At 47.0% G+C, this 22,691-nt stretch overlaps 1 protein-coding gene and 1 long non-coding RNA gene across 3 annotated transcripts in view; one reads left to right on the forward strand and one right to left on the reverse strand.

Annotated features, from left to right (window-relative positions):
* Positions 1-6,419, reverse strand: part of ZNF16 (zinc finger protein 16) — a 28,048-nt gene extending 21,629 nt beyond the window's left edge. The window contains exon 1 of one of the 2 annotated variants that reach the window (XM_024344939.3): positions 6,317-6,419. The gene's annotated coding sequence lies outside the window, so the exon portion shown is untranslated. Of the gene's footprint in view, positions 1-1,756; positions 6,106-6,316 lie in introns of those variants that run through there. The other variant, XM_024344940.3, reaches the window with a different exon arrangement.
* On the forward strand, positions 6,190-22,536 carry LOC129135774 (uncharacterized). Its single transcript, XR_008536893.2, has 3 exons — positions 6,190-6,729; positions 18,409-18,453; positions 22,356-22,536. It is a non-coding gene; the product is annotated as an uncharacterized LOC129135774 (long non-coding RNA).
* The last annotated feature ends 155 nt before the right edge of the window (positions 22,537-22,691 follow it).

Here is a 22,691-nt window from a genome sequence, read left to right on the forward strand (position 1 = left end):
CTGTGTCCTGCTGTGGGCCTGTATCCTGCTGTTGGGCCTGTGTCCTGCTGTTGGGCCTGTGTCCTGCTGTGGGGCTGTGTCCTGCTGTGGGCCTGTATCCTGCTGTTGGGCCTGTGTCCTGCTGTTGGGCCTGTGTCCTGCTGTTGGGCCTGTGTCCTGCTGTGGGGCTGTGCCCTGCTGTTGGGCCTGTACCCTGCTGTGGGCCTGTACCCTACTGTACCCTGCTGTGGGCCTGTGTCCTGCTGTGGGGCTGTGTCCTGCTGTGGGCCTGTGTCCTGCTGTGGGCCTGTATCCTGCTGTTGGGCCTGTGTCCTGCTGTTGGGCCTGTGTCCTGCTGTGGGGCTGTGTCCTGCTGTGGGCCTGTATCCTGCTGTTGGGCCTGTGTCCTGCTGTTGGGCCTGTGTCCTGCTGTGGGCCTGTGTCCTGCTGTGGGCCTGTGTCCTGCTGTGGGGCTGTGTCCTGCTGTGGGCCTGTGTCCTGCTGCTGGGCCTGTGTCCTGCTGTTGGGCCTGTGTCCTGCTGTGGGGCTGTGTCCTGCTGTGGGCCTGTATCCTGCTGTTGGGCCTGTGTCCTGCTGTTGGGCCTGTGTCCTGCTGTGGGCCTGTATCCTGCTGTGGGGCTGTGTCCTGCTGTGGGCCTGTATCCTGCTGTTGGGCCTGTGTCCTGCTGTTGGGCCTGTGTCCTGCTGTGGGGCTGTGTCCTGCTGTGGGCCTGTATCCTGCTGTTGGGCCTGTGTCCTGCTGTTGGGCCTGTGTCCTGCTGTGGGTCTGTATCCTGCTGTGGGCCTGTGTCCTGCTGTGGGGCCTGTACCGTGCTGTACGCTGCTGTGGGCCTGTACCCTGCTGTGGGCCTGTATCCTGCTGTGGGCCTGTGTCCTGCTGTGGGGCTGTGTCCTGCTGTGGGCCTGTATCCTGCTGTTGGGCCTGTGTCCTGCTGTTGGGCCTGTGTCCTGCTGTGGGGCTGTGTCCTGCTGTGGGCCTGTATCCTGCTGTTGGGCCTGTGTCCTGCTGTTGGGCCTGTGTCCTGCTGTGGGCCTGTGTCCTGCTGTGGGGCTGTGTCCTGCTGTGGGGCCTGTACCGTGCTGTACGCTGCTGTGGGCCTGTACCCTGCTGTGGGCCTGTATCCTGCTGTGGGCCTGTGTCCTGCTGTGGGGCCTGTGTCCTGCTATGGGCCTGTGTCCTGCTGTGGGCCTGTATCCTGCTGTGACCACTCTTCTCACTCCTTGTTGCTGACATTCACAATGCTCTGAAGCTGGGCACGCCAGACCCACCTAGAGTGGGAGAACAGCAGCTCCAAAGGGTGAACAGCCAGGGGCAGCCTGTGCTGCAGCCCCACATGTCATCAGGATGTGTCAACGCCTACCAATCCTAGTGGTCAGTTCTATCTGAGTTGCACCATCCTGGCAGCATCCACAGCAGGTGTTCCCATCTTTACTTGCACCAGCTACTCCCTCCTAGCCTCTCATTCCCCATTTCATGTTGGCACCCCAGTGTGCACTTCTGCACTGCCACCAACTTCCTTGGTGATTATGTCCAGTCTTGAGGCATCAACACCCTTGTTAAGATTCACAAACTTGGGCTCATCTCCAGTCCTAACTACTCCCTGTGAGCAGGAGAGAGGACACTCCCATGTGGAGGCATGACGGGCTCCTCACATGGACCACGTTACTGATTCCCCCACCCCCTCACTGTGTAAATGCACCATACCCTGCCCGGGTGCCCACTGGGAGCACTGACATACCTCAGCCCTTCACTCACATTGTACTGACATTGACTCTTCTGTCCTTCATGAGCACCAGCTGAGAATGAGGGTGTGGTCAAGGAGATCTGCAAAGGGGATGTGAAGAAAGGTGGCAGAAGGATGGTGCGGGGAGTCAGCGTGATGGCGGGTGTCACCCGCAGGCCATGTGGTGCGGGGAGTCAGCGTGATGGCGGGTGTCACCCGCAGGCCATGTGGTGCGGGGAGTCAGCGTGATGGCGGGTGTCACCCGCAGGCCATGTGGTGCGGGGAGTCAGCGTGATGGCGGGTGTCACCCGCAGGCCATGTGGTGCGGGGAGTCAGCGTGATGGCGGGTGTCACCCGCAGGCCATGTGGTGCGGGGAGTCAGCGTCATGGCGGGTGTCACCCGCAGGCCATGTGGTGCGGGGAGTCAGCGTCATGGCGGGTGTCACCCGCAGGCCATGTGGTGCGGGGAGTCAGCGTCATGGCGGGTGTCACCCGCAGGCCATGTGGTGCGGGGAGTCAGCGTCATGGCGGGTGTCACCCGCAGGCCATGTGGTGCGGGGAGTCAGCGTCATGGCGGGTGTCACCCGCAGGCCATGTGGTGCGGGGAGTCAGCGTCATGGCGGGTGTCACCCGCAGGCCATGTGGTGCGGGGAGTCAGCGTCATGGCGGGTGTCACCCGCAGGCCAGGTGGTGCGGGGAGTCAGCGTCATGGCGGGTGTCACCCGCAGGCCAGGTGGTGCGGGGAGTCAGCGTCATGGCGGGTGTCACCCGCAGGCCAGGTGGTGCGGGGAGTCAGCGTGATGGCGGGTGTCACCCGCAGGCCAGGTGGTGCGGGGAGTCAGCGTGATGGCGGGTGTCACCCGCAGGCCAGGTGGTGCGGGGAGTCAGCGTCATGGCGGGTGTCACCCGCAGGCCATGTGGTGCGGGGAGTCAGCGTCATGGCGGGTGTCACCCGCAGGCCATGTGGTGCGGGGAGTCAGCGTGATGGCGGGTGTCACCCGCAGGCCATGTGGTGCGGGGAGTCAGCGTGATGGCGGGTGTCACCCGCAGGCCAGGTGGTGCGGGGAGTCAGCGTGATGGCGGGTGTCACCCGCAGGCCAGGTGGTGCGGGGAGTCAGCGTCATGGCGGGTGTCACCCGCAGGCCAGGTGGTGCGGGGAGTCAGCGTGATGGCGGGTGTCACCCGCAGGCCAGGTGGTGCGGGGAGTCAGCGTCATGGCGGGTGTCACCCGCAGGCCAGGTGGTGCGGGGAGTCAGCGTGATGGCGGGTGTCACCCGCAGGCCAGGTGGTGCGGGGAGTCAGCGTGATGGCGGGTGTCACCCGCAGGCCAGGTGGTGCGGGGAGTCAGCGTGATGGCGGGTGTCACCCGCAGGCCAGGTGGTGCGGGGAGTCAGCGTGATGGCGGGTGTCACCCGCAGGCCAGGTGGTGCGGGGAGTCAGCGTGATGGCGGGTGTCACCCGCAGGCCAGGTGGTGCGGGGAGTCAGCGTGATGGCGGGTGTCACCCGCAGGCCAGGTGGTGCGGGGAGTCAGCGTGATGGCGGGTGTCACCCGCAGGCCATGTGGTGCGGGGAGTCAGCGTGATGGCGGGTGTCACCCGCAGGCCATGTGGTGCGGGGAGTCAGCGTGATGGCGGGTGTCACCCGCAGGCCATGTGGTGCGGGGAGTCAGCGTGATGGCGGGTGTCACCCGCAGGCCATGTGGTGCGGGGAGTCAGCGTGATGGCGGGTGTCACCCGCAGGCCAGGTGGTGCGGGGAGTCAGCGTGATGGCGGGTGTCACCCGCAGGCCATGTGGTGCGGGGAGTCAGCGTGATGGCGGGTGTCACCCGCAGGCCATGTGGGGAGGAAAGAAGGGCGGGGTGGTGCTCCTGGACTTTTATCACCATCAAGGAGGAATATGCACAACTAGCGGTCTGGGTGAAAAGGTCAGAGGACAAGTGTAGGGAAAAGCTAGAGAGAGAAGGCAAGGAGATATGAACAGAGCTCACAGGGATGGTTACTATGGACCAATGATAAGGGGCCTTGGCTGCCAGATGAAGATGAAACACTGGCCACATTTCTGTGTCAGGAGAGACAAAACTAATATCTCAAGATTAACTTGGCAGGGTGCTCAGAGGAATGGTGGGAGATGAGACTCAAAGCAGGTACAGCACTAAGGTGCCTACCACGTGGCAGCAGAAATGGAGGAGACATGGGCGATGGGGGTGACAAGGCCCTCTGTGACTGCATCTGCCTGCCCTTACAGTGAAGATGCCCAGTTTCCTCGAGGGAAACCTCTCCCCATCCAAGTGGTGACGTACTAATCTGCAATATTTATTTAGTTCATTTTATTTAAAAATACTTTAAATTCTCATTGTTTCTGAATAGGGGCATAGTCACCTCAAAATTTAAAAGGTAAAAAGGATTTATGGTGAAAAATTCCCCAAACAGCCACACAGTTTCCCTTGTTTCTAGTGTACTGTTCCAGATTAATCTAGGTTTACACAGCAAATATATAAACATATGTTTGCCTTTTAATGATAAATTACACCCAACTATGCTATGGCTTCACACCTTATTTTTCTCACTTCATTATGTGTGGGATCTTGCTTACCAGGACACAAAATAAATGCCCCCTCTCCCCCAGGTCCATATCCTAATCCCTGGAACTTGTGCTTATGTTACACTACATACCAAAAGGGACTTTGCAGAGGGAATTAAGGTTATGGACATGAATTACCCTGGTGGACTCAATCTAATCAAATGAGCCCTTAAAAGCCTGAGAAAGATCTGAGGGCCACATGGAAGGACCTCGGAGAGCTAAGGACCACTCAGGCTGGCAGCCAGCACTTCTGAGGACCAACCTCAAGAAAAACAGATTCGGCCAACAGCCTGAACAAGCTTGGAAGTGGAGTCTCCTGGCTAAAGGCTAAGCCCGCTCTTTAGGAGTCACACAACTGGAAGAGCCAGCCACCACCCTCCCAGAGCAAGCAGCCACAGGATGGGCCCTGGCCGATCCCTCAGCACCCTCCCCCGTGGGGAAGAACCGGCCCAAACTCTCCTCCCCTCCCAGAGTTCCTCCTCCACACGCAGAGCGACCCCACTACTGACTGGGCCTCCCAGGCAGGACATCTGAGGCTGAGCGAAACCCCCTTTCTCCCCCAGCTCTGCTCAGTGCATCTCTGACTTCTCATGGAACACCAGGAACCGCGAACCCACCCTGTCTCCCATGCGCTGGGAACCACCCCATCGCACTGCTGCCCCATGTAGGGAAAAGAAAGATCAGACTGTTACTGTGTCTGTGTAGAAAGGGAAGACATAAGAAATTCCATTTTGACCTGTACCTTGAACAAATGCTTTGCTGAGATGCTGTTAATTTGTAACTTTGCCCCAGCCACTTTGCCCCAACTTTGAGCTCACAAAAACATGTGTTGTAGGAATCAAGGTTTAAGGGATCTAGGGCTGTGCAAGATATGCCTTGTTAACAAAATGTTTACAAGCAGATGCTTGGTAAAAGTCATCGCCATTCTCCAGTCTCAATAAACCAGGGGCACAATGCTCTGCGATAAGCCGCAGGGACCTCTGCCTTGGAAAGCCGGGTATTGTCCAAGCTTTCTCCCCATGTGATAGTCTGAAATATAGCCTCATGGGATGAGAAAGACCTGACTGTCCCCCAGCCCAACACCCGTAAAGGGTCTGTGTTGAGGTGGATTAGTAAAAGAGAAAAGCCTCTTGCAGCTGAGATGGAGGAAGGCCACTATCTCCTGCTTGCCCCTGGGAACTGAATGTCTCGGTGTAAAACCCGATTGTACATTCGTTCAACTCTGAGATAGGAGAAAAGCTGCCCTGTGGCGGGAGGCGAGACATGTTGGCAGTAATGCTGCCTTGTTCTTCTTTACTCCACTGAGATGTTTGGGTGGAGAGAAACAAATCTGGCTTACGTGCACGTCCAGGCATAGTACCTCCCCTTAAACTTAATTATGACACAGATTCTTTTGCTCACATGCTTTTTTTGCTGACCTTCTCCCTATTATCACCCTGCTCTCCTACTGCATTCCTCTTGCTGAGATAATGAAAATAATCATCAATAAAAACTAAGAGCCCTCAGAGACCGGTGCTGGTGCAGGTCCTTAGTGTGCCGAGTGCCGCTCTCCTGGGCCCACTGTTGTTTCTCTATACTTTGTGTCTTATTTCTTTTCTCAGTCTCTCGTCCCACCTGATGAGATATCCCACAGGTGTGGAAGGGCAGGCCACCCCTTCACCCCGTCGCTCCGCCCGAGCTCGAATGGTGGCACCGACAGGCGGGAACGCCACCAGCCTGTGGGCGGAGTCCTGGCTCAGCCCCTCGCGGCGACCTTACCCCGGGGTCTCTCCGGAGACCCCCTACCGGAGGCAGCCCCCAGAGGCTCTGACCTCCAGCCCAGGCCAAGCTGCCCCCGCCCCGCCCCCCCCCCGCGCTCCCACAACCCCCCGCGCGGCTCCGCCCCCGCCCGGGGTCCCCATCTCGCTGCCCGCCCCGTCTGAGCCCTGAGAGGCCCCTGGGCCCCCCAACCACGGGGGCATCAGGGACAACCAGACGCAGGGTCCGAGGCGTGGAGCTTCGCGGAACTAACCTCAACGGGTCGCGCTTGGAAGGGAGGCAGCACCGTGGCACGAAGACGTCTCAGCCAACGCCGGCTGACCCCCGGAAGTCCCGCCCCGAATTCCGGCCCGCTGCTCGTTCTATCTGGGACAGCGTAGCCTCTCTAGATGGCGGGAGGCCGGGGCGACTCTGTGGTTCAGCCCCAGACCTGGTCCCGCTAGCCCTGAGGCCAGAGACCCTTCTGTTCCCCTTTTTTTCAGAGTTGACCCGTGCACTGAACAAGGCGGCAACTGAAGAAAAGGGGACACTAATAGAAATGCAGAGAGAATGAGATATACTGTTGTAGTGGGAGATTTTAATATACAGGCCCCCAGAATGGGAACAGATGGTAGTTTGCTAAAAACCTAAGGATACGTTTTTTGGAAGAACTGAATCATTCAATCAGTAAGTGATTAGATAGATAAATGGAAGAATTCAAATTCCTTCAGTAGATAATATGTTTTCGTGAGATTGTGCATGGATTATTTCTAATACGGGAATGAATTGTACACTTGGACATAAAGAATACAAATAAGGCTGGGTGCGGTGTCCCACGCCTGTAATTCCAGCACTTGGGAGGCAGAGGCGGGCGGATGGCTTGAGGCTAGGAGTTTGAGACCAGCCTGGGCAATATAGGGAGACTCCATCTCTACAAAAAATACAAAAGTTAGCCAGGTGTGATGGTGTGCGCCTGTGGTCCCAGCTACTCAGGAGGCTGAGGTGGGTGGATTGCTTGAGCCGGGGAATGTGCGGCTGCAGTGAGCCGGGATCACACGTTGCACTGATGAGAGAGTGAGACCCTGTCTCAAAAAAAAGAAACAAACAACAACAACCAAAAAAAAACTCACAAATATTTTAACGTTCATTTTGCAGGCAGATTAAACTATCAAAATCAGGAATACATAATAAAAAATACATGACAAACTCTATTGGAATTTAAGAAACACTGTCTAGATAACCCCCCCCCCCTTTTTTTTTAGTTCAGGCTGAGGTGCTCTCAGTTGGAGATGAGGAACTTATTGGAAGCTGGAGTAAAGGTCACTCTTGCTATGCTTTAGCAAAGAGATTGGTGACATTTTGGCCCTACCCTAGAGATCTGTGGAACTTTGAGCTTGAGAGAGATGATTTAGGGCATCTGGCAGAAGAAATTTCTAAGCAGCAAAGCATTCAAGATGTGACATACCTTTTTCTGAAAGCGTACAGTCATATGCATTCACAAAGAGATGGCCTGAAATTGGAACTTATGTTTATTTTTTTATTTATTTTTAATTGTTTTTATTTCCATAGGTTTTAAAATTTTTTATTTCCATAGGTGGTGGTGTTTGGTTACATGAGTAAGTTCTTTAGTGGTGATTTGTGAGATTTTGGTGCACCCGTCACCTGGGCAGTATGCCTTGAACCCAATTTGTAGTCTTTTATCCCTTACGCCCTTCCCGCACTTTCCCCCGAGTGCCAGTCCCCAAAGTCCATTGTATCTTTCTTATGCATTTGCATCCTCATAGCTTAGCTACCTCTCACGAGTGAGGACATACGATGTTTGGTTTTCCATTCCTGAGTTACTTCACTTAGAATAATAGTCTCCAATCCCATCCAGGTTGCTGTGAATGCCATTAATTCACTCCTTTTTATGGCTGAGTAGTATTCCATCATATATATGATATATGTATGATGGAATACTACTCTCTATATATGTATAGATATATACATATATACACACATATACACACACACACATATATATCTATAAATATATATATGCTACAGTTTGTTTATCCACTCGTTGATTGATGGGCATTTGGGCTGCTTCCACATTTTTGCAATTGTGAATTGTGGTGCCATAAACGTGCATATACAAGTATCTTTTTCGTATAATGACTTCTTTTCCTCTGGGTAGATACCCAGTAGTGGGATTGCTGGATGAAATGGTATTTCTTGGTAGTTCTACTTTTAGTTCTTTAAGGATTCTCCACACTGTTTTCCATAGTGGTTGTACTAGTTTACATTCCCACAAGCAGCATGGAAGTATTCCCTTTTCACCACATCCATGCCAACATCTATTATTTTTTGATTTTTGATTATGGCCATTCTTGTGGGAGTAAGGTGGTATTGTTTTGCGGTTTTGATTTGCATTTCCCTGATGATTAGTGATGTTGAGCATTTTTTCATGTTTGTTGGCCATTTGTATGTCTTGTTTTGAGAATTGTCTGTTCATGTCCTTAGCGCACCCCCCACTTTTTTTTTTTTTGAGACAGAGTTTCACTCTTGTTGCCCAGGTTGGAGTGCAATGGTGTGATCTTGGCTCACTGCAACCTCTGCCTCCTGGGTTCAAGCAATTCTCCTGCCTCAGCCTCCTGAGTAGTTGGGATTACAGGCATGCGCCACCATGCCGGGCTAATTTTGTATTTTTAGTAGAGATGGGGTTTCTCCATATTGATCAGGCTGGTCTCAAACTCCCAACTTCAGGTGATCCACCTGCCTCGGCCTCCCAAAGTGCTGGGATTACAGGAGTGAGCCACCGTGCCCGGCCGTTAGCCCCCTTTTTGATGGGATTATTTTTTCGTGCTAATTTGTTTGAGTTCCTTGTAGATTCTGCATATTAGTCCTTTGTTGGATGTGTAGACTGTGAAGATTTTCTCTCACTCTGTGGGTTGTCTGTTCACTCTGCTGACTCTTCCTTTTGCTGTGCAAAAGGTCTTTAGTTAAGTCCCACCTATTTATCTTTGTTTTTGTTGCATTTGCTTTTGGGTTCTTGGTCATGAAATCTTTGCCTAGGCCAATGTCTAGAAGGGTTTTTCTGATGTTATCTTGTAGAATTTTTATATTTTCAGGTCTTAGATTTAAGTCCTTGATCCATCTTGAGTTGATTTTTATAACATGAAAGATGAGGATCCAGGTTTATTCTCCTACATGTGGCTTGCCAACTATCCCAGCGCTATTTGTTGAATAGGGTGTTCTTTCCCCACTTTGTGTTTTTGTATGCTTTGTTGAAGGTCAGTCGGCTGTAAGTATTTGAGTTTATTTCTGGGTTCTCTATTCTGTTCCGTTGGTCTATGTGCCTATTTTTATAGCAGTACCATGCTGTTCTGGTGACTATGGCCTTATAGTGTAGTTTGTTTCATGTGCATCCATGTGAAGAGACCACCAAACAGGCTTTGTGTGAGCAACATGGCTGTTTATTTCACCTGGGTGCAGGTGGGCTGAGTCCGAAAAGAGTCAGTGAAGGGAGATAGGGGTGGGGCCGCTTTATAAGATTTGGGTAGGTAAAAGAAAATTACAGCCAAAGGGGGTTGTTCTCTGGCAGGCAGGAGTGGGGGTCACAAGGTACTCAGTGGGGGAGCTTTTGAGCCAGGATGAGCCAGGATAAGGAATTTCACAAGACAATGTCATCAGTTAAGGCAGGAACAGGCCATTTTCACTTCTTTTGTGGTGGAATGTCATCAGTTAAGGCAGGAACCGGCCATCTGGATGTGTACGTGCAGGTCACAGGGGATATGATAGCTTAGCTTGGGCTCAGAGGCCTGACAGTTTGAAATCAGGTACCGTGATCCCTCCAGGTTTGTTCTTTTTGCTTAGTCTTGTTTTGGCTATGCAGGCTCATTTTTGGTTCCATATGAATTTTAGGATTTTTTTTCTAGTTCTGTGAAGAATGATGGTGGTATTTTGATGGGAATTGCATTGAATTTATAGATCACTTTTGGCAGTATGGTCATTTTCTCAATATTGATTCTACCCATCCATGAGCATGGGATGTGTTTCCATTTGTTAGTGTCATCTATGATTTCTTTTAGCAGTGTTTTGTAGTTTTCCTTGTAGAGGTCTTTCACCTCCTTGGTTAGGAATATTCTGAAGTATTTCGTTTTTTGCAGCTATTGTAAAAGGGGTTGAACTCTTGATTTGATTCTCAGCTCGGTTGCTGTTGGTGTATAGCAGAGCTACTGATTTGTGTACATTAACTTTGTATCCTGAAATTTGCTAATTCACTTATCATTTATAGGAGCTTTTTGGAGGTGTCTTTAGGGTTTTCTAGGTATATGATCCTATCATCAACAAACAGTGACAGCTTGACTTCCTCTTTACTGGTTTGGATGCCCTTTGTTTTTTTCTCTTTTCTAATTATTCTGGCTAGGACTTCCAGTACTATGTTGAATAGAAGTAGTGAGAGTGGGCATCTTTGTCTTGTTCCAGTTCTCAGAAGGAATGCTTTCAACTTTTACTCATTCAGTATTATGTTGGCTGTGGGTTTATCATAGATAGCTTTTATTACATTAAGGTATGTCCCTTGTATGCCAATTTTGCTGAAGGTTTTAATCATAAAGGGATACTGGATTTTGTAGGGTGCAGCCCTATGGGGCTTAGCGGGTGTGCTTCCCATATGTGGAGATGGGAGATTGTAATAAATAAAGACACAAGACAAAGAGATAAAGAGAAAGCAGTTCAGCCCGGGACCACTACCCTCAAGATGTGGAGACCGGTAGTGGCCCCGAATGGCTGGGCACACTGATATTTATTGCATACAATACAAGGGGCACAGGATAAGGAGGGTGAATATTCTAAGTGATTGACAAGGTGAAGCAAGTCACATGATCATAGGACAGGGGGCTCTTCCCTTTTAGGTAGCCAAAGCAGAGAGAGAAGGCAGCATACGTCAACATTTTCTCCTATGAACTTATAAGAAAGATCAAAAACTTTAAGACTTTTAGTATTTCTTCTACCGCTATCTACTACAAACTTCAAAGAGGAATCAGGAGTATGGGAGGAACACGAAAGTGGACAAGGAGCATGAACATTGAAGCACAGCACCACGGGGGGAGGTGGTTTAGGCCTCCGGATGACTGTGGGCAGCCCTGGATAATATCCAGCCTTCCACAAGAAGCTGGCAGAGCAGACTGTTCTCTGACTCCTCCAAGGAAAGGAGACTCCCTTTCACGATCTGCTAAGTAATGGGTGTCTTCCCAGACACTGGTGTTACCGCTTGACCAAGGAGCCCTCAAGCAGCCCTTATGTGGGCGTGACAGAGGGCTCACCTCTTGCCTTCTAGGTCACTTCTCACAATGTCCCTTCAGCATGTGACCCTATACCCACTGGTTATTCCTAGGTTATATTAGTAATGCAACAAAGAGTAATATTAAAAGTTAATGATTAATGTTTATAATAATGATTGATAATTGTCCATGATCATCTCTATATCTAATTTGTATTATGACTATCCTTATTCTAACTATTTTCTTTATTATACTGAAACAGTTTGTGCCTTCTGTCTCTTGCCTCGGCACCTAGGTAATCTTTCACCCACAGGATTTTGCCAAATGCTTTTTCTGTGTCTGTTGAGATGATCATGTGATTTTTGTTTTTAATTCTGTTTATGTGGTGTGTCACATTTATTGACTTGCATATGTTAAACCATCCCTGCATCCCTGGTATGAAACCCACTTGATCATGGTGGATTATCTTTTTGATATGTGTTGGATTCAGTTAGCTGCATTTTGTTAAGGATTTTTGCATCTATGTTCATCAGGGATATTGGTCTGTAGTTTTTTTTTTGTTATGTTCTTTCCTGGTTTTGGTATTAGGGTGATACTGGCTTCATACAGTGATTTAGGGAGGATTCCTAAATTTGTATCTTTCCAGGAATTTATCCATCTCCTCTAGGTTTTCTAGTTTATGCACATAAAGCTTTTCCTAGTAGCCTTGAATTATCTTTTGTATTTCTGTGGTGTTGGTTGTAATATCTCCTGTTTCTTTTCCAATTCAGCTTATTTGGAGCTTCTTTCTTTTGAAATGGAGTTTTGCTCTTTTTGCCCAGGCTGGAGTGCAATGGTGTGATCTTGGCTTACTGCAACCTCTGCCTCCTGGGTTCAAGCAATTCTCCTGCCTCAGCCTCCCAAGTAGCTGGGATTACAGGCACCTGCCACCACACCCGGCTAATTTTTTGTATTTTTAGTAGAGACCGGGTTTCACCATGTTGGCCAGGATGGTCTCAATCTCTTGACCTTGTGATCCACCCACCTCAGCCTCCCAAAGTGCTGGGATTACTGGAGCTTCTTTCTTGTTTTCTTGGTTAATCTTCCTAATGTTCTATCAATTTTATTTATCTTTTCAAAGAGCCGGCTTTTTGTTTCATTTATCTTTTGTATTTTGTTTTTGTTGTTTCAATTTCATTTAGTTCTGCTCTGATCTTGGTTATTTCCTTTCTTCTGCTGGATTTGGGTTTGGTTTGTTCTTGTTTCTCTAGTTCCTTGAGTGTGACCTTAGATGGTCTATTTGCGTTCTTTCAGACTTTTTGATGAAGATATTTAAGGCTATGAACTTTCCTCTTACCACCACCTTTGCTGTATCCCAGAGGTTTTGATAGGTTTTGTCACTATTGTTGTTCAGTTTGAATAATTTTTTAATTTCTATCTTGATTTCATTGTTGACTCAATGATAATTCAGGAGCAGGTTATTTAATTTCCATGTATTTGCATGGTTTTGAAGGTTTCCTTTGGAGTTGATTTCCAGCTTATTCCACTGTGGTCTAAGAGAGTACTTGATATAATTTCAATTTTCTTAAATTTATTGAGACTTGTTTTGTGGCCTATTATATATGTTCTATCTTGGAGAAAGTTCCATGCATTGATGAATAGAATGTATATTCTGCAGTTATTGGATAGAATGTTCTGTAAATATCTAATAAGTCTATTTGTTCCAGAGTATAGTGTAAATCCATTGTTTCTTTATTAACTTTCTGTCTTGATGACCTATCTAGTGCTGTTGGTGGAGTACTGAAGTCCCCCACTGTTATTGTGTTACTGTCTATCTCATTACTTAGGTCTAGTGGTAATTGTTTTATAAATTTGGGAGCTCAAGTTTTAGGTGCATATATATTTAGGATTGTGATATTTTCCTGTTGGACAAGGCCCTTTATCATTATATGTTTCTCTTTGTCTTTTTTAACTGCTGTTGCTTTAAAGTCTGTTTTGTCTGATATAAGAATAGCTACTCCTGTTTGCTTTTGGTGTCCGTTTGCATGGAATGTCTTTTTCCTTAAGATATTCCATGCAAATGGACATTAAGTTTATGTGAGTCCTTACGTGTTTACCTTAAGTTTATGTGAGTCCTTATGGGTTAGGTGAGGAGTCTCTTGAAGGCAGCAGATACTTGGTTGGTGAATTCTTACCCATTCTGCAATTCTGTATCTTTTAAGTGGAATATTTAGGCCATTTACATCCAATATTAGTATTGAGATGTGAGGTACTATTCCATTCATTATGGTATTTGTTGCAGGTATACTTTGGTTTGTTTTTTCTTTTTTGAGACGGAGTCTCACTTTGTCACCCAGGCTGGAGTGCAGTGGCATGATCTTGGCTCACTGCAAGCTCTGCCTCCTGGGTTCACGCCATTCTCCTGCCTCAGCCTCCTGAGTAGCTGGGACTACAGGTGCCCACCACCACGCCTGGCTAAGTTTTTTGTATTTTTAGTAGAGACACGGTTTCACTGTGTTAGCCAGGATGGTCTCGATCTCCTGACCTCGTGATCCATCCACCTCGGCCTCCCAAAGTGCTGGGATTACAGGCGTGAGCCACTGCGCCCAGCCACCATGGTTTTTTTAAATTGTATTTTTGTTTTATAGGTCCTGTGAGATTTATGCTTTAAGGAGGTTCTGTTTTGATGTGTTTCCAGGATTTGTTTCAAGATTTAGAGCTTTTAGCAGTTTTGTAGTGCTGGCTTGGTAGTGGTGAATTATCTCAGCATTTGTCTGAAAAAGACTGTGTCTTTCCTTCATTTATGAAGCTTAGTTTCACTGGGTACAAAATTCTTGGCTGAGAATTGTTTTGTTTAAGGAGGCTGAAGATAGGGCCCTAATCCCTTCTATTTTGTAGAGTTTCTGCTGAGAAATCTGTTGTTAATCTGATAGGTTTATCTTTATAGATTACCTGGTGCTTTTGCCTCACAGCTCTTAAGATTCTTTCCTTCATCTTGACTTTAGATAACCTGATGACAATGTGCCTAGGTGATGATCTTTTTGTGATGAATTTCCCAGGTGTTTTTTCAGCTTCTTGTATTTGGATGTCTAGGTCTCTAGCAAGGCTGGGGAAGTTTTCCTTGATTATTCCCCCAGATACGTTTCCCAAACTTTTAGATTTCTCTTCGTCCTCAGGAATGCCAATTATTCTTAGGTTTGGTTGTTTAACATAATTCCAAACTTCTTGGAGGCTATGTTCATTTTATTAATTTTTTTCTTTGTTGGTTTGGGTGAATTCAAAAACTTTGTCTTTGAGCTCTGAAGTTCTTTCTTCTGTTTGTTCGATTCTATTGCTGACATTTTCCAGAAAATTTTGCATTTCTCTAAGTGTGTCCTTTATTTCCTGAAGTTGTGATTGTTTTTTATTTATGCTATCTATTTCACTAAAGATTCCCCTCATTTCTTGTATCATTTTTTGGATTTCCTTAAATTGGACTTCACTTTTCTTTGGTGCCTCCTTAATTAGCTTAATAATTGACCTTCTGAATTCTTTATCAGGTAAGTCAGGGATTTCTTCTTGGTTTGGATCCATTGCTGGTGAGCTAGCATGATTTTTGGGGGTGTTAAATAACCTCATTTTGTCATGTTACCAGAATTGTTTTTCTGGTTCCTTCTCATTTGGGTAGGCTATATCAGGGGAAGATCTGCTGCTCAAGGCTACTGTTCAGATTCTTTTGTCCCATGTGGTATTCTTTTGATGTAGTACTTCCTGGGAGCTGAGCTGTAGTGATTGTTATTTTTCTCCTGGACCTAACCACCGAGCAGGGCTACCAGGCTCTGGTCTGGTCTCAGGGGTTGCCTGCACAGACTCATGTGATGTGAATCATCTTCAGGTCTCACAGCCACGGATAGCAGCACCTGCTCCAGTGGAGGTGGCAGGGGAGTGAAATGGACTTTGTGAAGGTCCATAGTTGTGGTTGTTTAATGCACTATTTTTGTGCTGGTTGGCCTCCTGCCAGGAGGTGGTGCTTCCAAGAAAGCATCAGCTGTGGTAGTATAGGAAGGATCAGGCAGTGGGCAGGGCCCTAGAACTCCCAAGAGAAAATGACTTTTGTCCTCAGCTACCAGGGTGGGTAGGGAAGGACCATCATGTGTGGGGAGGGTTAGGCATGTCTGAGCTCAGACTCTCCTTGGGTAGGGCTTGCTGCTGCTGCTGTGGGGTTGGGAGTATGGTTCCCAGGTCAATGGAGTTGTTCCCAGGAGGATTATGGCTGCCTCTGCTGTGTCATGCAGGTTGTCAGGGAAGTGGAGGAAAGCTGGCAGTTACAGGCCTCACCTAGCTCCCATGCAACCCTAAAGGCCAGTCTCACTTTCACTGTGCATCCCCCCAATGCCACTGAGTTTGTTTCTAAGCAGTGGGTGAGCAGGGCTGGAACTTTCTACAGGTTACCAGCCTCCCAGCTAAGAAAGCAAGGAGGGCATTTGTGCCTCCCCACCTGCCAAGTCTGCACACTGAACTCACACACTCATGTGAGTTCTGGCCAGGAGACTTCATGTTTGGTTGGAATTGCTACAAAGTTCAGCTGGAGGCTTCCTTCTCCCTTTGGTCTTTTCCCAGTTCCTCTGGCAGCCCTCCCCAAGGACCCCTGTGAGACAAGGTAGAAATGGCTTCCCAGGGCTTTTCCCACTGCTTCCTCTAACCCTGTATTTTGCTTGGCTCTCGAATTTGATGCAGCTCCAGGTAAGGTCAGATCCTTCTCCCGTGATCTAGACCCTCAGGTTCCTCAGTGAGGATGTGTGTTTGGGGTTGAATGATCCCTATTTCCCACTTTCACAGCTTGGGCACTCACAGTATTTTGGGTGTCTCCTGGGCCCTGCAGGAGCAATCCACTCCCTCTGCTTTTTGTATGAGAAAAAAGTCTGTATGGTGAATTTTGTCTTAAAGTAATAGTCCCAGCTACTCAGGAGGCTGAGGCAAGAGAATGGCATGAATCCGGGAGGTGGAGCTTGCAGTGAGCCAAGATCGTGCCACTGCACTCCAGCCTGGGCGACAGAGCAAGACTCCATCTCAAAAAAAAAAAAAAAAAAGTAACATAACCAGTTGGGCTGGGCATGGTGGCTCATGCTTGTAATCCCAGCACTTTGGGAGGCTGAGATGGCAGATCACAAGGTCAGGAGATCAAAACCATCCTGGCTAACACGGTGAAACCCTGTCTCTAGTAAAAATACAAAAAATTAGCTGGGCGTAGTGGCAGGTGCCTGTAGTCCCAGCTACTGTGGAGGCTGAGGAAGGAGAATGGCGTGAACCCAGGAGGTGGAGCTTGCAGTGAGCCAGGATTGTGCCACTGCACTCCAGCCTGGGTGACAGAGCTAAGGGAGGAGACCACACCTCATATTGTCTTATGTCCAATTTCTGCCTCCAAAGAAAGAAGTAAAAACTGAAAGGCAGAAATGAAATTCACAGGCAGACAGCCTGACGCCGCGCCCTGGGCCTGGTTAAAGATCGACGACTGACCTAACTGGTTATCTATAGATTTCAGACATTGCATGGAAAAGCATTGTGAAATCCCTGTCCTGTTCTGTTCCGTTCTGATTACTGGTGCATGCAGCCCCCAGTCACACACCCACTGCTTGCTCAATCACGACCCTCTCACGTGGACCCCCTTAGAGCTGTAAGCCCTTAAAAGGGACAGGAATTGTTCACTCGGGGAGGTCAGTTTTTGGAGATGTGAGTCTTGCCGAAGCTCCCGGCCAAATAAAGCCCTTCCTTAACTTGGTGTCTGAGGGGTTTTGTCTGCGGCTTGTCCTGCTACAGAGCGAGACTCCGTCTCAAAAAAACAAAACAAAACAAAACAAAAACAAAGGGGACTTGAGAGAAAAAAATTTCAGAAAAAAACTACAGTATACCTGTTATGGGATTCTATCCCTGACCACTGTTTTTGAGCTCTTATTATTTTCCTACAACTTGGACTAAATCCTAAATCCTGTCCTTGCTACAAGTCTCTAAAAATAGACTGGGTTTTAATTTTCATGTTTTTAATTGACCTCCCAATGGAATAGGGTTTTAAAAAAATTCTGGCATATAAATTTTTAAAAATTCTTATGTACATTATATTTCTACTACATATCTCTCATTGTTATACTTGTTCTGAGAAAACTAATTCCGTGGTACTCCAAAGGCTAGAGATGATTCCACAAGTAATAACAGCTACAAATCAATGTCTTTGACAGGACTTTCGGAAATGAACATTCCCAGTGACAAGGGACACCTTGACACTCATATTTTGATCATCAAAGCTTTCTAGAAGAAAGACTTTTTATCAAGAGGGGGAGATGAGAGAAAACTTTTATCTGAGGAGTGTGAGTGTTTTTAATTATTAGGCCCAGAGCGGCATTAAAAGAAAACAGTAATGACATCCTACTCCCCCACTTTTTAGCTATGTATTCATCTCCTGAAACTGCTTGCTATTGCCACAAGTAGCTACAAATTAACCTAAACATGCCATGCTGAGCACTAAAACCCACACCCCATAGTTTAACAATGTAAAGCCAATCAATAGCTTATTTTAATGTAAATTCTTTGTAAATAACTCAGGAACAGCCTCTTTTTTCCCTTTAAAAATCAATTTATAGGCTGGAAGTGGTGGCTTATGCCTGTAATCCCAGTATTTTGGGAGGCTGAGGTGTGAGGATCACTTGAGGCAGGGAGTTTGAGACCAGCCTAAGCAACACAGCAAGACCCTGTCTCTACAAAAGACTTTCAAAAAATGAGCTGCGCATGGTAGTGTATGTCTGTAGTCCTAGCTACTGATGGGGCCAAGGTGGGAGGATTGCTTGAGCCCAGGAATTCAAGGTTATACAGAGCTATGATTGCACCACTGCACTCCAGCCTGGACAACAGAGCAAGACCCTGTCTCTGTTAAAAAATGAAAAAAAAATCCACTATAACTGCTGCTAACTGGAGTGTATTTTCAGGGCAAATTAAATCTTTGATCCTGGGTTACAATCCTCAAGTCTGGCCTAAATGAACTGTCTACTTACATTAATTTTGCCTCAGCTTCTTCCTTTTAGGTCATGTGGAATAAGGACAGTGAGAAACAGGTCTTGATATATCTCTTTCCTTGATTGTCTTTCTCTTTCAGCTGAATGCCAAGGCAGAAAGAAATGAAGAGTGGGAGCTTTTGAGGGTAAGGCTTTGTTATTCAAGCCTGGGCTGTCGCAGGTGTAAATGTCACCTCTCCTGCCCACAGGCCTTGGGTGCACAACCATTGAGGTCCTTGGTTCCTAGAGCCAGGTCTTCTCAGAAATGGGACTCTGAGAAAGAATTTGTGGGAGGGAATGAAAATGTGGACCCTTCTTCTCACTCTGCTCTGCTCTCCTGGGGATGACCCATGGATGGAGCTGGGTAGGGGTTATAAGTCAAAATTAAAATTCTAAGCCCACCACAAACAATGAACTCCTCCTCTCAGACAAGGTCATTCCAAAGTTAACCTGAAAAACTAGTTCAGTCCATAATAGGAAGAGGGGGCCAGGCATGCTTCATTATACTCTCCTCCCTTTGGGGCTCAGGTACAACTGACCAGCATTAACATTAAAACAGAGATCTTAAGATTTTTTATAACAATAATACACCAAATTCCAGCCTGGCTCAAATATAGCATCATATGTCAGAGTGCAGGCCTTGAATGAAATGGAAGCATTTTACCCTAAAATGTATTTCTTTGACATATTTTGAAATGTCCTGCAAAGCTGTTGTGGAGAAAATCTTCATTCTATAGAGAATCCCTTTTCCTTTTCAGGTCTTTTCCCTGATCCAGGAGAGAATTAACTAAGAGTCTGGCACCTTTTAAAGTCAGATAAGAAACATTTACAATCTGTTTTCTCTGAAGCCTGCTACTTGGAGGCTTCATCTACATAATAAGAACCTTTGTCTCAACAACCCTTTATTTTAACCCATACACTCCCTTCTACAGATTCTAGGTCTTTAGATAAACTCTTTGCACAAAATGCCAATCAGAAAATCTTTGAATCTGCCTATAAATTGGAAGCCCCTGCTTCCAGTTGTCCCACCCTTCTGGATCAAACCAATGTACATCTTATATGTATTGATTGATGTCTTATGTCTCCCTAAAACGTATAAAACCAAGCTGTAGCCTGACCACCTTGGGCACATGTTCTCAAGCTCTTCTGGGGCTGCATCATGGGCCATTGGTCACTTGTATTTGGCCCAGAATAAATCTCTTCAAATATTTTACAGTTTCACTCTTTGTTGACAGTGTCCTACTCACTTAGGATAGAGACATGGTGGGAGAATCACTGGACCTTGGAGGCAAAATGTTGAGGTCCTGACTTTGGACACATTGTCATCATCTCTAAATATCAGGCCCCTTCTGTGAGACAGTATGTGGCCTCCCAGCAGGACCTGGTGCTATGACAGTCACCTGGTGAGGTGCAACAGCTCTGTGTAAAGGACACAGCACTGCACATGTTCAGCTTTGCTGTTATGGTCACTGAACTCACAGCTTGAATATGAATTCCTGGAGCTCTAAGGATCTAATTTTGAAGTAGTCAGTGCCTAAAGAAAGATTCAACTCAGCCTCCAACCAGGACCCTTTGCTCCTACTTTCAACTACTATATGCCACGCTCTTGTTTCCAGCTCACAGAATCACCTGAGAGGCCTCACAGTGATAATGGGCCAACTCTCACTTGAGAAAACTGGTTCATCTCTTCCCTTGTTCCAGATACCCCGTCCTCATTTCCCATGGAATTTCAGGGCCCCAGGGAGCATGGGATTGAGCTGGGAAGGAGAAACTTAGGGAATGAATTGACAGGACATGTTGGTAAGAGGGATGAAAGCAGCATCAGAACCAGGGATGTGGGGTCCCTGTCAGGATACCTGGCTGTCTGTCCTTTCCTTTCCTGGATGCACAGTTTGCTTCTTGCTCTTACAGGCACCTGCACAAGCTCCAATTTGAGGACAGAAAGGGATATTATGTATTCTAGGTCTGATAAATAACCATGGGGTAGGTTCAGGGACTCTACAACTTCATTACTTGGCCCACTAAGCTCCTACCCTGGAGAACAACAGTAATATATTGGTTCCCAGGTTTTAACATCAATTCAGAGCCAAAGTCCAGTAATCCCTGTCCTAGCCCAATCAGCCTCAGACTACAAGGAATAAACCTGCACTCCAACAAAATCAGAGTTATTGACCCATTACAATGAGGGTGATAACACCCCAGAACCGTGGGGTGTCTCACCAACTAAAGAAAACATAAGTTATTATTAAGAGTTTGGGGAAGGGTGGAGTTTAAGTGAAATTTAAATAAAGCAGTGTTTTAATGGGCATGCAGCAAAGCAGGGTTGTGAGTAATGGGTCATCAGGTCTGGACTGTGAAGTACACCCAGGCTCATTTCCTTGGGAAGCACAAAATTAAGATAGGTGTAGAATACAGTGTCCAAAAACTTCTTACATGAATTGGGTTGTAAATTGAGGCTGTTTCTCTATGTCGAAGTGACAGATCTGCCAGGAAAGAGTAGAGTGTTCCATTCTTACTGATATAACTTCTAACATGTTTCTGTTAGTCTATAAGAGAACAAAGTTTCTCAGTAAGAAAGCAGAGGTGAAATTTTATGACATTCTACAGATGCATATATCTCTGGCAGAAATAGTTTCTTATGAACTTTACAGCTGGTTTTATCTGTTATTCCAGTCTGATTAATAGCTTAACAGATTTTTCTTTCTCCATCCAAGATGTTACTTCCTTATCCTTAAAAAAGTGGGTATTCTTGTCCTCTGATATATAGTTACCCTGGTAAATGTCCACATTCCCTTTGGCAAAGGGGATAAGATTTATAGCATAAAATTTGGAAAGTGTAGCAAGACCTTTCAAGGGAAATCTAGCCTCCTCTTGTTTCATGAGGTTCTAGGTCTGAACTGGCTCAAGCCTAGGAAGTAAGTGAAGGTCTATGACTGTTGTGCTGATCCAAGTCAGGTGTCTGTAAAGGCTTAATGACTCACTGATACTGATAAAGACTTTAGTGGGTGGTCTACCTATTTCAGTCCATAGTCATCATCTTCATTACTCAGGGTCAAAACCTCTATGGTCAAACCATTCTCATTACTGTTGTGGCCCTGGGCCTGTTACAGTGACAACTTCCCTGTCTATGACAGGGTTACATGCTGCCATCTGGTCCTGACCATTCCCACTGAGTTAAATCCTCTTTTCTTTCTCTTCTTTCTTTCCTTCTCTTTTCTTTCCTTTCCCCTTCCTTCCTTCCCTTTTTCTTTCTTCTTTTCTCTCTCTCTCTCTCCCCCTCCCTCCCTTCCTCTTTTTTTTTTTTTTTTTTTGAGGGGAGTCTTGCTCTGTCACCCAGGCTGGTGTGCAGTGGCGTGATCTTGGTTCACTACAGCCTCCATCTCCCAGGTTCAAGTGATTCTCCTGCCTCAGCCTCCTGAGTAGCTGGGATTTACATGCACCTGCCACCCTGCCTGGCTAATTTTTGTATTTTTAGTACAGACGGCATTTCACCATGTTGTCCAGGCTGGTTTCAAACTCCTGACTTCAAGTGATCCACCTGCCTTGGCCTCTAAAGTGCTGGGATTACAGATGTGAGCTACTGCGCCCAGCCTAAATCCATTTTCATAACAGTCTCTCCTACTTCCTTTGATAGACTATATAAAACAGCCACTACAGAGTCTTTCCTGGATGTTACTATTCCCTCACCAATGCACTTCTCTAAGCCTGGGTGAAAGGAGTGCCCTCTTGCACCTCCTGAACCTTTGAATCCATTCTCTGTTGTAAAATCAGGCAATTCTGCATGTCAGCCTCACTCAATGGAGGCCATGACCAAATATAGACTTCCATTAACAAGCTGCTACTGCAACTAGCACAGTGAATCCACAGTCTGCCATGTGTGCACTCATATAACAAACCCAGTCCAATCCAACATTACATTATCTCTAGTTGAACAGCCTTAGAATCTGCTCCCTTTCATATCACCCACACTTCTGCCAACAGTAAGCTGGAAAAATCTTCCAATTATTTGGCACTCTCTCTCAGGTCACACTTTTCCCTCATTTCCCAGGTCTCCTGGAGTTTCACTACAGGAAGCAATCAAAGTTGGTCGATATTGGGAACAATCCACACTCCCCTGCAAAGTGACAGCTTTAAGAATAATGTGTGTAGCTGCAGGTAATTGATTTTGACATAGTTTTCTGCATATTATACTTATAATCAAACTTCTTTTCTCCCCCTCTCCATGAACACTGGACTTGTTTTTCCTTTTTTTTTTTTTTTTTTTTTTTTTGTTGCTATTACAGGAACAGCTGCTATTAAACATTTTGGGACACATCTTCTAGTTCTCATGCAAGTACATCCCCAACATGTATGTGCAGGAGTGGAACTGGGTTGTGGGTTACAT

This window comes from Pan troglodytes, chromosome 7 (assembly GCF_028858775.2).
Source record: "Pan troglodytes isolate AG18354 chromosome 7, NHGRI_mPanTro3-v2.0_pri, whole genome shotgun sequence".
Classification (NCBI taxonomy): domain Eukaryota; kingdom Metazoa; phylum Chordata; class Mammalia; order Primates; family Hominidae; genus Pan; species Pan troglodytes.